General features: G+C 55.5%; 1 protein-coding gene across 17 annotated transcripts in view; it reads right to left on the reverse strand.

The window, feature by feature from the left end:
* MYO9B (myosin IXB) overlaps positions 1 to 13,123 on the reverse strand; it is an 89,738-nt gene extending 76,615 nt beyond the window's left edge. For all 17 annotated transcript variants that reach the window (XM_082383001.1, XM_082383008.1, XM_082383015.1 and 14 more), the window contains exon 1: positions 12,985 to 13,123. The gene's annotated coding sequence lies outside the window, so the exon portion shown is untranslated. The remainder of the gene's footprint in view (positions 1 to 12,984) is intronic.
* Positions 13,124 to 13,170: the final 47 nt, after the last annotated feature.

A 13,170-nucleotide genomic window follows, 5' to 3' on the forward strand; every position in this document is an offset into this window, starting at 1 on the left:
CTTAATCACAGCCACATGAACGCATGTGTGTGCTTGTGAACATACATGTACGAATGTGAGCACACATGCAGACATGGACATGCGTGATTGAATACACACTCTCATACGACCGTTCTCACACACGCACGCACAGAAAAGTGGACACACATGCACAAACAGAATTTCATTTGAACACGCCCACACTCACGTGCGTGCACACACACACACGCGTGCACACACACACACGTGCGCAGACCCAGGGCTTCAGGCAGAGCCTGAACCTCTGTGACACGCACTCGTGGAGACACGGCTCACGAGCGCCACAACTTCTGCGGGCATGTTCCAGCTCAAGGACCAGGGGCTTTGGATGGTCTCACGCCCAAGCTGCCTGGAAGCAGGCGGCAGAAATGTCACATGGATGCGCCTGCTTTCTCCTCCCAGCGGACACCGAGCTGGGCTGAGCGAGAAGCCATCAGGGCCCAACCACGTGATCTTGCCCGCGGGGCCTGTCACCTGCCCTGACAAGGGTCTGGTTGACGCTGGGACAGGCTGAAGGCTGTGTGGCCCGCTGAGCTCTGTGCTGTCCCACATCCTCCAGGGCTCGCTGATCATGAGGCACCCTCGGAGCCCACGGGGGACTTTTACAGCTCTGGGCCCCTTGGTGGGAGGAGCAGGGGACTCCATACTCTGAGACTGGGGGCCATGCGGGCAGTCACAGGTCCAGCCAATGCACACCCCACCCCCAGGCCAGGAGGAAGTATTAATAGATAAGCCTTGCTCAAGGGGCCTGCTGACCGCTGGAGCTGCAGGGAATGGGCCGGCCAAAGAGAAGGGGTGGGGCAGGGTGGACACCAGCTGGGGGCCCTCACGGGAGTCCCCCGCAGGGCCCACCTGACCCACCCTGCAGCAGCTGCCCCTCCAGCCATCATAGCCCACCCAGGCCCACCACATCTGCATCCTGGGAAACTCCACCCTGCACCTGCCTGTGGGGCCCTCCCCACGCCCAGCCAGCCTCACCTGGTCCTCCTCCCCAGGGAGCCTGCACTCTCCTCTCAGAGCGGCTCCCTTTTCCCCCTTCCTGGGGGAGGACCCTCCCACTGAAATAGCTCATGGCCCTGAAAACCGGAGACACTAGTAAATCCTTCTCCAGCCCAGGGTCGAGTTCCCTCCTGGCTTCCACGCAGCCTGGAGTTGGCCCTTCCTGCTCCCACCCGTCCCTCGGTCCGCTATGACCCCGTGCAGTAGAAACCACTGCTCCCCTCTCCAAAGATGCCACCAAGCTCCTGCCAATCACGCCTTTCCTGGTCCTGCTCACTTGCTCTGCAGCCGTGGGGACCAGGTGTCACCTGGACCTGCCCCTGGAGCCCATCCACTCTGTTGCACTCCCCCATCAGGGGCTGAGCTCACGCCCAGGGATGCCCACCCCACCTCCAGCCCCAAACACCCAGGGTGTTTGTTCCCTGCTCCTCCCACTGACCACATCCTGTCTGCTGTCCCCAGAACAGCCTTCTCTTCTCCCCAGGAGGTCAGGAGGGCCCCTGAGGGACCGCTGTCTCCATCCTCTGGGCTACTGCAGGGCAGTGCCTGGAAGCATCGGTCTAGGTGTGGGTGTCCCAACACAGAGCCCCTCGGGGACCCCCTCTGGCCAGTTCTTAGCCCCTGGCCATCAAGGCCCATATAGCACAGCCCCCCTCTGGTAGACTGGCTGCTGCAGCGAGCAGTTCTTGGACATACTCTGGTTGTTCCCCACCCAGCCAGGCCCAGGCTTGCAGGCCCCCTCCAGTCACGGAGAAGCTGCCCAAAGCCCCCAACCCACAGGGGAAGTCTGCTTCCCCCAGCCCGGGCTGCATCCCCGTGAGACACTGACCAGGCCATCACCACGGGCCTGGCACCCTGCCCTCCCCTTCCCTCCCCTGCATCTCAGACGGGGGCCGGCCCCACACTGCTGCCTCCTTCCAGTGCCATCCGTGTCCCCTGTCCTCGTCCTCAGGTTGGAATGCCCCTCGGACCCCTCCATCAGATCCCAGGCAGTTCTGTTCCCAATGCGGATGTACCCTCTTAGACCCAGAGACTCCTCATTCTACAGGTGGCACCACTTGAACCTAAACACTGGGCTGATCTGATCGGCTCTACATCCTCACTATGAAGGCCCCTGACCCCTTCTGCCAAAGTGACTTCCGGAGAGGCCCACCCAAGTGAGAGGTCTGCCCGGAGCAGCCTGAGAAGTGCTGCCTCAAAGCATCCTCACTGGCACCGACGATCAATATTTTTCTCAACCCATGGCCATCAGTGGGCACAAAAGAGCATTTTGTCACTTATAATCCTCTGTCAGGCTGGGTTTTTTGAGAATTCACTGTATTCAGTAACGATTTTTCTGTTTCTGGAAGCTGTTCATGTCAGTTGCCCTTTTTTCCCCACTGAACCATGCCTACCTAGCTCATTGATTTGGAGGCGCTCTTTGTATAGGAAGGGTATTAACTCTTTGCGACGTCTGATGAATCTAATTCATACAGATTTACTTTTACATATGGTGTTTTTTGATACAAATACTACAGTTTCCAGGCAGTCAGATCTGTGGGTCATTTCTTTCAAGATGTCTATCACCCATTCCCCTCCCAGAGCTGATGAACATGGAACCACACTCTGTACTCCTCTCCCTCCCTGGACTTACTCTTTACATTTCAGTCTTTATCTATCTGGAAATTATACTGGAGGGTGTGAGAGTTTCCTAGGGCTGCTGTAAAAGAGTACTATAAACCAGGTGGCTTAAAACAAGAGAAATGTACTGTCTTGCATTTCTGGATGAGTCCAAAATCAAGGTGTGGGCAGGGCTGGCTCCTTCTGGAGGCTCTGAGGGAGAAACCGTCCCATGACTCTCCTGGCTTCCGGTGACCCTTGGCTTGTAGGTGCATCACTCCGATTTCCTGGCCCAACATCACATGGAGGCCTTCTCTGTCTCTGTGTCCTCCCCTCTTCTTATAAAGACACCTGTTATTGGATTCAGGATGAAGCCACCTTGAGACCTTTACATCCTCAGACACCTTATTTCTAATCAAGGTCACATTCTGAGGTTCCGGGTGGAATGAATTTTGGGGGACACCAGTCAACCCGGTACAGTATGGGAAGTGCAAGGAGAATCCAGATGGTCTCCAAAGAGTGAAGCAATCGTTTTAATGCTTTTTCTTAAAGAATCTATCTCTCCCCAGACCAGGGAGGCTCCTTTGTTAAAGATCATACGTTAAGTTATGTTACACACGCGGGTCTGCCTCTGGGCTGTTGATACCTGCGTGGTGCCACACTGTGATTACCACAGCTTCAGGGGATGTCCTTAAACAGTGACATCTCTCTTGGAGGAGCTCAGCTGTTTTCTCTGGCTTCTAAGCACGCCTTCCTCACGGAGTCTTAACAGAGCCTGAGACCTGGAAGCCAGTCATGTTGTGGCTTAAGGTCCTTTCCACAAGTGGATGTGAAACCTGCACCCCAAGAATCCCCAGACTGTGTCTGGAATGAAAGGAAGCAGGTCTGGGACTGAGGAACTGGGGGCCCTGGGTCCCCAGGGGGGATAGCTCGGCGAAGTGGCAATTGCATGCTGTGGCCGTGTGTTGGGGGCAGCAGGTCCTGAAAACCCGTGTGTCTGTCTTTGAGCCAAACCGCCTCTTCAAATGCCCCGAAGTTAAAATGCCTGTTCTGCCTTCTGACTAATGCTCACAGAAGCACACGCAATGTGAACAGGAAGCAAAACCCATCCCTAAACTGATAGGATCCGTCTACCTGGAACTCATCGGAGAACTATGCCCTCATCACAAAATGGAAACCAAACTGGCAGACTATAAAATTCCTGGATGAAAGAGCCAAAAAGGTGGAAGGGAAATGCCCATCAAAGGATGAGTGGATATGGGACTTTCCTGCTGGTCCAGTGGTTAAGACTCCGAGCTCCCAATGCAGGGGGCCCGGGTTCGATCCCTGGTCAGGGAGCTAGATCCCACATGCATGCTGCAACTAAGAGTTCGCATGCTGCAACTAAGAGATCCCACATGCCGCAAAGAAGATCCTGCACATGGCAACAAAGATCCCGAGTGCCGCCACTAAGACCCGGAGCAGCCAAAAAAAAAAGGATGAGTGGATAAACAAAATATGGTCCACCGACCCAGTGGAATATTACTCAGTCATAAAATGGAATGAAGCGGTGACACACCCTACAATGTGGATGAACCTCCAAAACATCATGCTGAGTGAAAGAAGCCAGATACTAAGTATGATCCCATTGACGTGAAACGTCCAGAATACGCAAATCCACAGAGACAGAAGGCAGATTAGTGGTTGCCAGGGGCTGGGGGAGGGGCAATGGGAGAGACTGTTGATGGGGACAGGGTTTCCTTTTGGGGTGATGGGAATGTTCTGGAACTAGATAGAGGTGGTGGCTGCAGATCACTGTGAATCTAAATGTTACTAATGGCCAATCTTCTGCGCACGATAAAATGAATTCCCGCTGAAAAACCTGAACATTGAAAAATTAAAAAGGCTTTTGCAAATGCCATACTGGTGTCCTTTCAGCGCTTGGAGGGGATATGAGCCTCAGTTCAGGGCCTTTCTCTCATGCTCTCAGAGAAAGGAGGCACAGGGAAGAGGGGGAGGCAACCAAAAATTCGGCCCTCGGGGTGAGTGGACAAATGTGAATGAGCCGCTCTCAAGGCCCGGCCAAGGTCTCATGCGTGAAAAAGTGAGGTTCTGCCGAACAGCTTGGGGAATGACTGGAAAATAAGCAGGACGGGGGCCTCCAAAAAGTGTAGCATAGCCGCTTCGTTTATATAAGGCCATAATTTGAAGCCACATGTTTATCGGATGAAATCATCCTCAAGTTAAAAGGAGAAGGCCGGCGTTACGGCAGAATCAGTTAGGAAACACCGTTTAGAAGTCAGTGCGTTTCCACTTTTCCACACGTGTTTCCTTGAGCCTGTTGGGATTTTTTTAAGGAAATGATCACATGAAGTTATTGGAAAGATGGACATGCTGAGAAATAGCTACAAAAGAAGTATGTTTCTCAGTCTTGGCAGCTCAGAGCTGGAGAACAGCTTAGGGTTTAGGTTGGGTGAGGGGGGATGCGGCCACAGGCCACGGAACGTCCGGAGCCCCCAGAAGCTGGAAGGGGCAAGGAGGGGTCTCCCCCTGGAATCTCTGGAGAGTCACAGCCCTGCTGATGCCTTGGTTTTGGACTTCTGGCCTCCAGAGCTGCAAGGGAATCAATTTCTATTGTTTAAGCCACTCAGTTTGTGGTACCAATTTACGGCAGCCCCAGGACACGAATCCAGGGGTCTGGTGCAGAAGATACTGGATGCTCTGATTGAAGCCATGGTCAGGAACGGCCACCACCTCTCCTTTGCCTTACTTAAATATCCCTGGAGAAGCCCATCCCAAACACCCTCTCATGACTGTCCCTTACTTCCCTAATTCGTTCCCCTAGGCCTTCCAGTCTGGCCCAACCGGTCTGAGTCCTAGAGAAAGCTCTCCCTCCAGGCAAGTGCTGGGGCAGCCTGGTCCATTCACCTGTCCCCGAGGCTGATCCCTCTCCTTGGGGTCTGCGGCTATGTCCCCAACGAGGCTGTCTTCTTTCAAAGTCTGTCCAGTCAACAAATGTTTCTCCACTGCCCACACCCCACCCCGGGCCAGGCCAGGCTGACAGCAAAATAGAGTAAGAATGTGGCAGTGTCTGGTCTTCAGGGAACTTGACAAATCAACCCACCAGAGAAGAGGCATTTCCAACAGCAATAGTGCTTTGGACAGGAAAAATGCAGTGTGTTCAAGCAGCAGCTCTCAACGGGGTGGGGATTGGGGGGGAGCAATTCTGTCCTACCCCATGGGACAGTTGGCAATGGCTGGAGACATATTTGGTTGTCACCACGGGGGGGGAGGGGAGGTACTTCTGGCATCTGGTGGGTGGAGGCCAGGGATGCCGCTCAACACCCTACAATGTGCAGGACAGGCCCCCACAGCAGAGAGTGATCTGGCCCTGGACGTCAGCAGTGCCGTCACGGGGACAGAAACTGACCAGAGCAGGGTGGTCACTTTGGATTAACCAGGAGGCAGGGAGGCGCTCAGAGGAGATAGTTGCCGAGGCCTGCGCAGTGAGACAGGATGGACGGGCTGAGCTTGGCGATGGCGGCCCAGGCGAGGGCGGTGAGCGCCATGGGCAGGGGCAGCTGGGGTTGGCCTTAGAACAAGGGGACCAGTGTGGCCGGCAGGAGGGGGAAGGGCCGAGGTCAGGAAGGTCAGATCCCACAGGGCCTTGTGAACATGGGAAGGAGTCCGGATTTTCATGCAAGCCTGATGGGGAACCCCAGCTAGTTGGAGACAGGGAGGACCGAGACATGAGTGACATCAGGAAGGGATCAGCCAAGCCTAGTGTGGCAGGCAGACCGGGGTGGGGGGCAGGTATTCGGCGGCTCCTGCAGGTGTGGGTTGCGGGGACTGACGGTGGTTCGGGTCAGGCCCATGGGACACAGGTGGGTTCCGGTTACAAGGGGAAGGCAGAGCCGCAAGGCCCTGTGGGGGGCTGGGCTCCGGGTCCTTCCCTGTTGACTGGTAGGCTCATAAAGACATGGAAAGTAGCCTGGGAAGTGGGTCTGCGCGGGCAGAGGAGAACCCTTTGGGACCCTCCTCTCCAATGACATGGTCCACCTGTCATCATGCCCTGGTGGAAAGCCACCTTGAGAACCTTATACGGGCAGAGCTGCGGTGACAACACACAAAAGCCCTGCCTGAGACCAGATTGAGCAGCTCCTGGAGAACAAGGGAACCCCGCTTGGCTTTTAAAGGCAGTTCAGATCCCCGGGTAGGGCTCTGGAGGCTGCTGTGCCAGCCCGGTCACCGGGGGCTGGGTGTGACTCTTCTCCTAGGGGACACCTGGCAATGTCTGGAGACAGTTTTGGTTGTGACAACTTGGGGGGCGGGTGCTACTGGCATCTGGTGGGTGGAGGCCAGGGACGCTGCTCAACACCCTACAATGCACAGGACGGTCCCCACCACAGAGCATGATCTAGCCCCAGACGTCACCAATGCCAAGGCTGAGAAAGCATGCTTTAAATAAATAAGAAAAATGTTTGCACACTTCAGGGTCTCCCCAGGGCCTCACAGGCACACAAGATGTTAGCATGATTCCAAGCCCATGTTCACCCGACTACACAATATTTAGAAGGAGGGATCAAGAGAGGGAGCTGGCTTTGTGGGGTGACTGCCCCAGCTGTTGGGGCCTAGGGCCACCTGCCCCCGTTCAGGTCACTTTCTCCACTCCAGATACCCTGTTCCTTAGCTTCCCCACCTTCATCCTCTCCTCTCCCTGCTAAACCAGGGGGCAGACTTCCTCGAGACCACCAGGAGGAAAGGGACCAGCCCCCTGAGGGTCTATGGGCCAGCCTACGCTCTTACACTTTCTTTGTGTCACGCGTTCTGATGAACAGCATCTCCGCGTGACAGCCAAGGACTCTGGTGATCTTCCCAAGCAGTGGCCTGGGACCCTGGCATGCTTGCCAGGAAATGAAAGCCGCAGGTGCGTCCCCAGGATCTGAGAAGCAAAATCTCAAAGTCTCCTCTGGGCTCACCAGGTTCCGTCCACCCTCGAATGGGATGGACAGGCTCTGAGAGATGAGTAGGAAGATAGTGGCAAAGCCCCAGGCGGTCCTGATGCTGACACTGTCCTGCTTTTGTTTGCGAGGAAGCAGCAGCAGTAACAGCGGCCTTGGAGGCAGATGACCACGCCAGGGCCCTTGGGCCTTCCTCTTCCTCCATCAGCCAGCTCAAGCCAGGCCCAGGCTCCCGTTCCAAGCTCGCTGGTGCCGGGTACTTCACGGCCCTCACCGGGCTGGTAAACTGACTTCCGTGGACATGACTGTGGGCCGGACATCTGTGCTCTGAGCAGAGAGATGAGGGCTATTCCCGCTCCCTCAGTATCTCTGAGAGCCAAATCTGCACCTGGCTTGTTAACGCTTTTTGCGGAATGACTTTCAGATTTTCCAGAAACTTCTTTTGTCTCATCACCTGTGACAGCAGCCGGTCCCAAAGTCACTTTGTTCCACGAATGGGTTGTTTTTGGACTCCCCTCTTGACCCTGGCAATACTGAGGACAGGGACCCCCGTACAACCCAATTATGAACCTTGGCCGGCCCCTGGGCGGGCACACACTGTCTCCCAGGCCTGGCTCTAAACACACCCCTTGTAAAGTCTCACGAGGTCTGCTCCCCCCGAGTCCTGTTCTTGCCTCTCTACTGTCACCCCAAGTATAAGGACCTGTGCAAGATCTGGAAAATTCCCTAACAGGGCACTTCCAAAGTTGACATGGCCAACCTGCCTAGCTACCCAAATGTTTATTTAAATAAATGAGACAAAACTAAACGAGCTTATTCTCTATAAGTACCATTATTTATTGAAAATTCCCTCACTAAATAAAAATGAAATCTGTCTCTTACCCAGTGTTACAGCCTGAATTGTGTGCCTGCCCCCTACGCCCCCAATTCATTATGTTGAAGTCCTACTTCCCAGGACCTGAGAATGTGACTGTATTTGGAGACAGGGCCTTTAAAGAGGTGATTCGGTTAAAAGGAGGTCATTAGGGTGGGCCCTGATCCAAAGGGACAATCAGGACACGGACTCACACAGAAGTAAGGTGAAGACTCACATAGAGGTGAAGACTCAGAGAGAAGACAGCCGTAGACAAGCCAAGGAGGAAGGCCTGAATGCATCCTTCCCTCGTGGCCTTTGGAAGGAACCAACCCTGCCCACACCCTGATTTGGACTTCTGGCCCCCAGATCCATGAGACAATACATTTCTGCTGCTTAAGCCACCTAGCCTGTGGTACTTTGCTACGGCAGCCCCAGGAAACTTGCACATGCGGCAGTGACAGTCATGAAATGCTTGGAGCTGGCTCCCCTCTCGCACACACAACCCTAAGAAACGGGGCAGAGCTGGGATGTAAACGAATGAGTCAGACCAGGACAGCTTATTCATTGCTCCGACTAAGCCACAGGCCGAACCCTTGAATCACTACTTTATTTATCATCGGGGCTCGGGCTCAGAGTCTCAACGAGGAAATGAGTAGAACCCAAACTCATCGGCTGAGTTTTTGAGACATGCCTAATCTCCAAGGCCCTTTCTGGGCCAACGTGAAAAAAAGCAAAGAGGTGAAGTGATGGGCTCTGCACCTCGGCCGGCAGTGCGCTGGCTCGTCGGGGGCCCGGCGGTGCTCAGACAGAGCCCTTTGTTCTGTCCCTCCGTCTCCGGGACGAGGGCAGAGAGAAGGGCCTGTCTTGCTCGGCGGGGAGGCCGAGCAGGGGCTGCCTGGCACAGTTTGTTGGGGATGCTGGGTGCACAAAGGGCTGGTGGATGGGGACTGGGGGGAGGGCAGCATCCAGAAGGGGTCAGACGGCCCCAGAATGTGCGGTTTCCTCCCCTGGAGTTAAAGCAGCAATGTCATGGTCAGGGAACAAGCAGAGGAGGACACATGAAGAGCAAAACTTAGTCTGTGCTTGAGGACGGACTGGTGTCTGGAGCCAAGAGGGCAAATGGGAGAAGATAACATGGCTTCAAGAGCCACAGTGATCTGGGGCTACCTCCAAAGTAGCTCTTTGAGAGGAGAATCTGATACCTCTAATCTCGGAAGAAAAGCAACAATTTGTTCCGAGACAAGAACAGTTCCTGCAGAAATCCAGGTCAGTGGGAAGACAAAGAAGAGACAGACAATGGCATCTGCTGTGCCAGCGAGTGATGACGGCCCTAGCTCACCTCCTCTTCCTCCTCTGCTGAACATTCTCGGGGCACGTTCTCTAACTCCCCCTCAGTCCATTCCCAGTGGTGTCTCCTTTTTATCAGGACTCCAGATTAAGAACCGAGCGGATGGCAGAATTCAATTGCTGGCCTCTTTTCCCCACACCTGCCCTTGGCAGCAATTTGCTGGGAGCCCACCAAACACCAAAGACCCACTGAGGCAATGGTGGGCCTGGAGCGGGAACCAGATTTTACTACAGAGCAGTGCTCCTGTCCCCCAGGGGACACACAGCCATGTCTGGGGACATTTTTGGTTGTCACAACTTGGGGTGGGTGTGTAGTATTGGCATCTCGTGTGTGAAGGCCAGGGATGCTGCTCGACATCCTATAATGCACGGGGTGGCCCCCACAGCAAAGAATGACCCGGCCCCAGATGTCAATGGTGCTGCAGTTGAGAAACTGCTGTAGCAATTTGGTCTTCGCCAAAGTGAGGTTACTAATGATCCTTCGTACTTCTAGAAAGCACAGGGAGCCATCTCTGAAGTCGTCACCTGCCTGAGCCTAGTTTCTATATCGAGAAAATAGGAACTGCAATCCCCTTGCTGCTGGTTGGCAGAATAAAAGAGTTGGGTATAAAAGCGCCTATCACAGAAGATGCTCAATAAAGAGCTGCACATGGACGTGCTTATGTGGTTCCCTCTTCCCCACTTGGTTTAACACCTCTGTATCCTTCAAGGCTTGGCTTAGGGCCAGCCACCTCTCCTGAGGAAACTTGCTGGAATCCCCCATGCCCTGAAGCTTGTGCTGGTTGTTCCTGATTCTGTCCCCACAACTTCTTGTGCCACCTGTGTTGCTGCACTGACCAACTACTCTGAACTCCATTATTCCTGGTGGGGAGGGCGGCCCACTAGAATGTCCCTCCCCCAGGGCACAAGGGCTCATCTCTGCCCCTGGGACCCAGCCCACAGCACTTTGCATGATCAGCCCTTGCTTCACTGAACTCTGGGTCCACCCAAGACACACAACTTCAGGGACACAAGGAAAGGGAAGCGGCAAGTTAACAAGCCTCTGTTGGGGATAGAAGATGGATCCTACAGTGAAACAGAATGGGGAGATTCCCAAGTCCCCACCTGCTTCACCAAGTCACAGGCCTGGACCTGAGGGAGGGTCTCACCCAGGGATTTCCAGCCAGAAGGATGCAGCTGAAACCCTGGGAACAGGTATGATGTGCAAAAGCACATTTGGCACTGCAATTTCCCACGTGAAAGATAAGGAAGCAGTAAGATAATCATATTCGGATATAAACTGTAGAACGGAAAGCCCAACAAAAGTGGGATCACCGTGGTGGGGATTCACCTGTTGGGGGCTCCATAAAACTAGACAGGGCTGTGTGCTGGAGACACCAAGGTTGGGTTTCAAAGTTGCAGAACACTGATTAGGCCAATCCATTCATTTTGCAAGTAAAGAAACAGACAAAGAGACTTGACGGAGGTTAGGACCCCCAACAGAAGACCCTCCATGACAGCCTGCCTGGCCACGCTCCCAGAGGAAGGAGACAACAGCAGGGCTGTGGAACCAGAAGATTCTGGTCCAGTTCATGGGGGTGGGGAGAGGGGGAGTGGGAGTGTCCCAGCCAGGGCAGGCCCATACTCAGAACCTGCACGAGGCATGACTGTGGGCTCTAATCATGTGTTCTGGGGCAAGCGAGGCTGAGAGTCTTGCTTACGGAAGCTTCCATAAGGGCCAGAACATTCTAGAAGTGAACGGGGTGGTTATCTTTCTGTGGCCCTCTTTACATTCAAGCTATCCAGACTCGTGTCCTGAACGCACTATAAACCCAGGCTCCCTGGCCCTTCTAGCAGGTCCCAGACAAGGATCCCCAGGGGCGGGAAAGAAGAGAAATTAATGCTGATCAAAACGGTTTAGAGCAAGGCCCTCCCCAGAGCCAGGCCCATCAGACAACTTTCCAGCTGCCCATGTCACCTCCCACTGCTCCTGGATGCCTTAAGTGTTTGGAGACTCCAAGACCAGAACATACCTCAGGAAGGTAGGAGCTGGGACCCTCCAACTGTAAGGCACAATGTCCCCACCAGCTCCCACCTCAGACAAAGAGGTGTGGGAGAGGCTTTCCCTTCAAGACTCCTGGCCTACAAGGCGCCTGCCTGCGGCTACCGTGCCTCTCCCAGGCTGAGCTCACAGCCACCGGGGGACAGATTTCCTGTATGTCGTTTTACCCATTTAAGTCCAAGGATGCAACTCGGAGGAGGTGGTGACAGCCTAGCACATGCGGGTGTGTGCGCACCCCCTCCCGAAACCCAGTTCCGGCCCCACAGCTGGGGTGGGGGGGGGGCCCAAGAGCTCCTTCCTTGCTCCCTAGAACCCCCAGGCTCTAGCCGGTCCGCTTTTAGGAGGACAGTGTTGGGTTTTCAAGTCCTGAATACCGCCCAGAAGGCGCTGAAACTAGCCTGGGTCACCCAGCAGTTGGGGGTGAAGTCAGGGATAAGATGAATCAAGAGGGTAAGACAGGCCCCCAAATCTCCATGGTCTGCACCCCAGTGTCTGAACGGGGCCATTCTAGTCCTTTCCTTTCCTCCCCTCCTCCCCAGGCTCTCCCTGGACCAGACCTCACTTCTTGCCATGGCTTCTACACCCCTTCTGCCTCCCCTCCCATCCCCCATTTCCCCTCTGACCAATTCGGCCGGCCACCGCACCAGTGGGTTCAGAGCCCCTCACATTTACTGAGCACCCACTGAGTCCCAGGCGCTGCCCTCCCTCAGGCACCATTCCTCTACCTCTTCACCGTAGGCAGACGCCCCCAGGCCGTCCTGCACCGTTCCCCCCCAATCGCACCCCGGCTGTTCCCCCACCGGCCTTGCTCCTCTCAACCCCCAGCCTGGGCCTCTCAACCCCGCCTCCTTGCTTCTCCCCCTCCCAGCCCCGTTTCCTGCGACCCCCCAACTACCACTTAAGCCACGTCCTCTTCAGAGAAGCTGCTCAAAGCCACAAGATCTGCCTCCACACTCGCCCAAAAACTCCCTCACCAGGCCCATCACATCAACTTTCTCCTTCATCGTCCCGTTCCCACTCCGTCTCCTGCAAACTCTCCACGACCCCCCAAGCTCGTTCCCGCCTCCTCGACCCCTGCTTTCGCGCCCCCCCGCAACTAACCCTTAGCCCCATCCCTCTACAAGGCAGCCCGCCGCTGCGAGCTTCGAGATCAAACACTTGACCCGCGGCCGCCCGGCACTCACCTGGGCCTTGGCCGCCGCGCGCCGCCGGTCCCGGCCCGGGTCCCCGCCCGGCAGCCAGCCCGCTGCTCTTCGGGCGCTCCGCCCCACCGCGCCCGCCGCTCCCGCCGCTCCCCCGCGCGCTCCCGCTTCCGGGTTCCGGAGGGGCGGGCCCGGGGGCGTGACGCCAGGGCGCCAAGGGGGCGGAGA

Source organism: Balaenoptera borealis, assembly GCF_965194805.1.
Source record: "Balaenoptera borealis genome assembly, chromosome: 2".
NCBI lineage: Eukaryota > Metazoa > Chordata > Mammalia > Artiodactyla > Balaenopteridae > Balaenoptera > Balaenoptera borealis.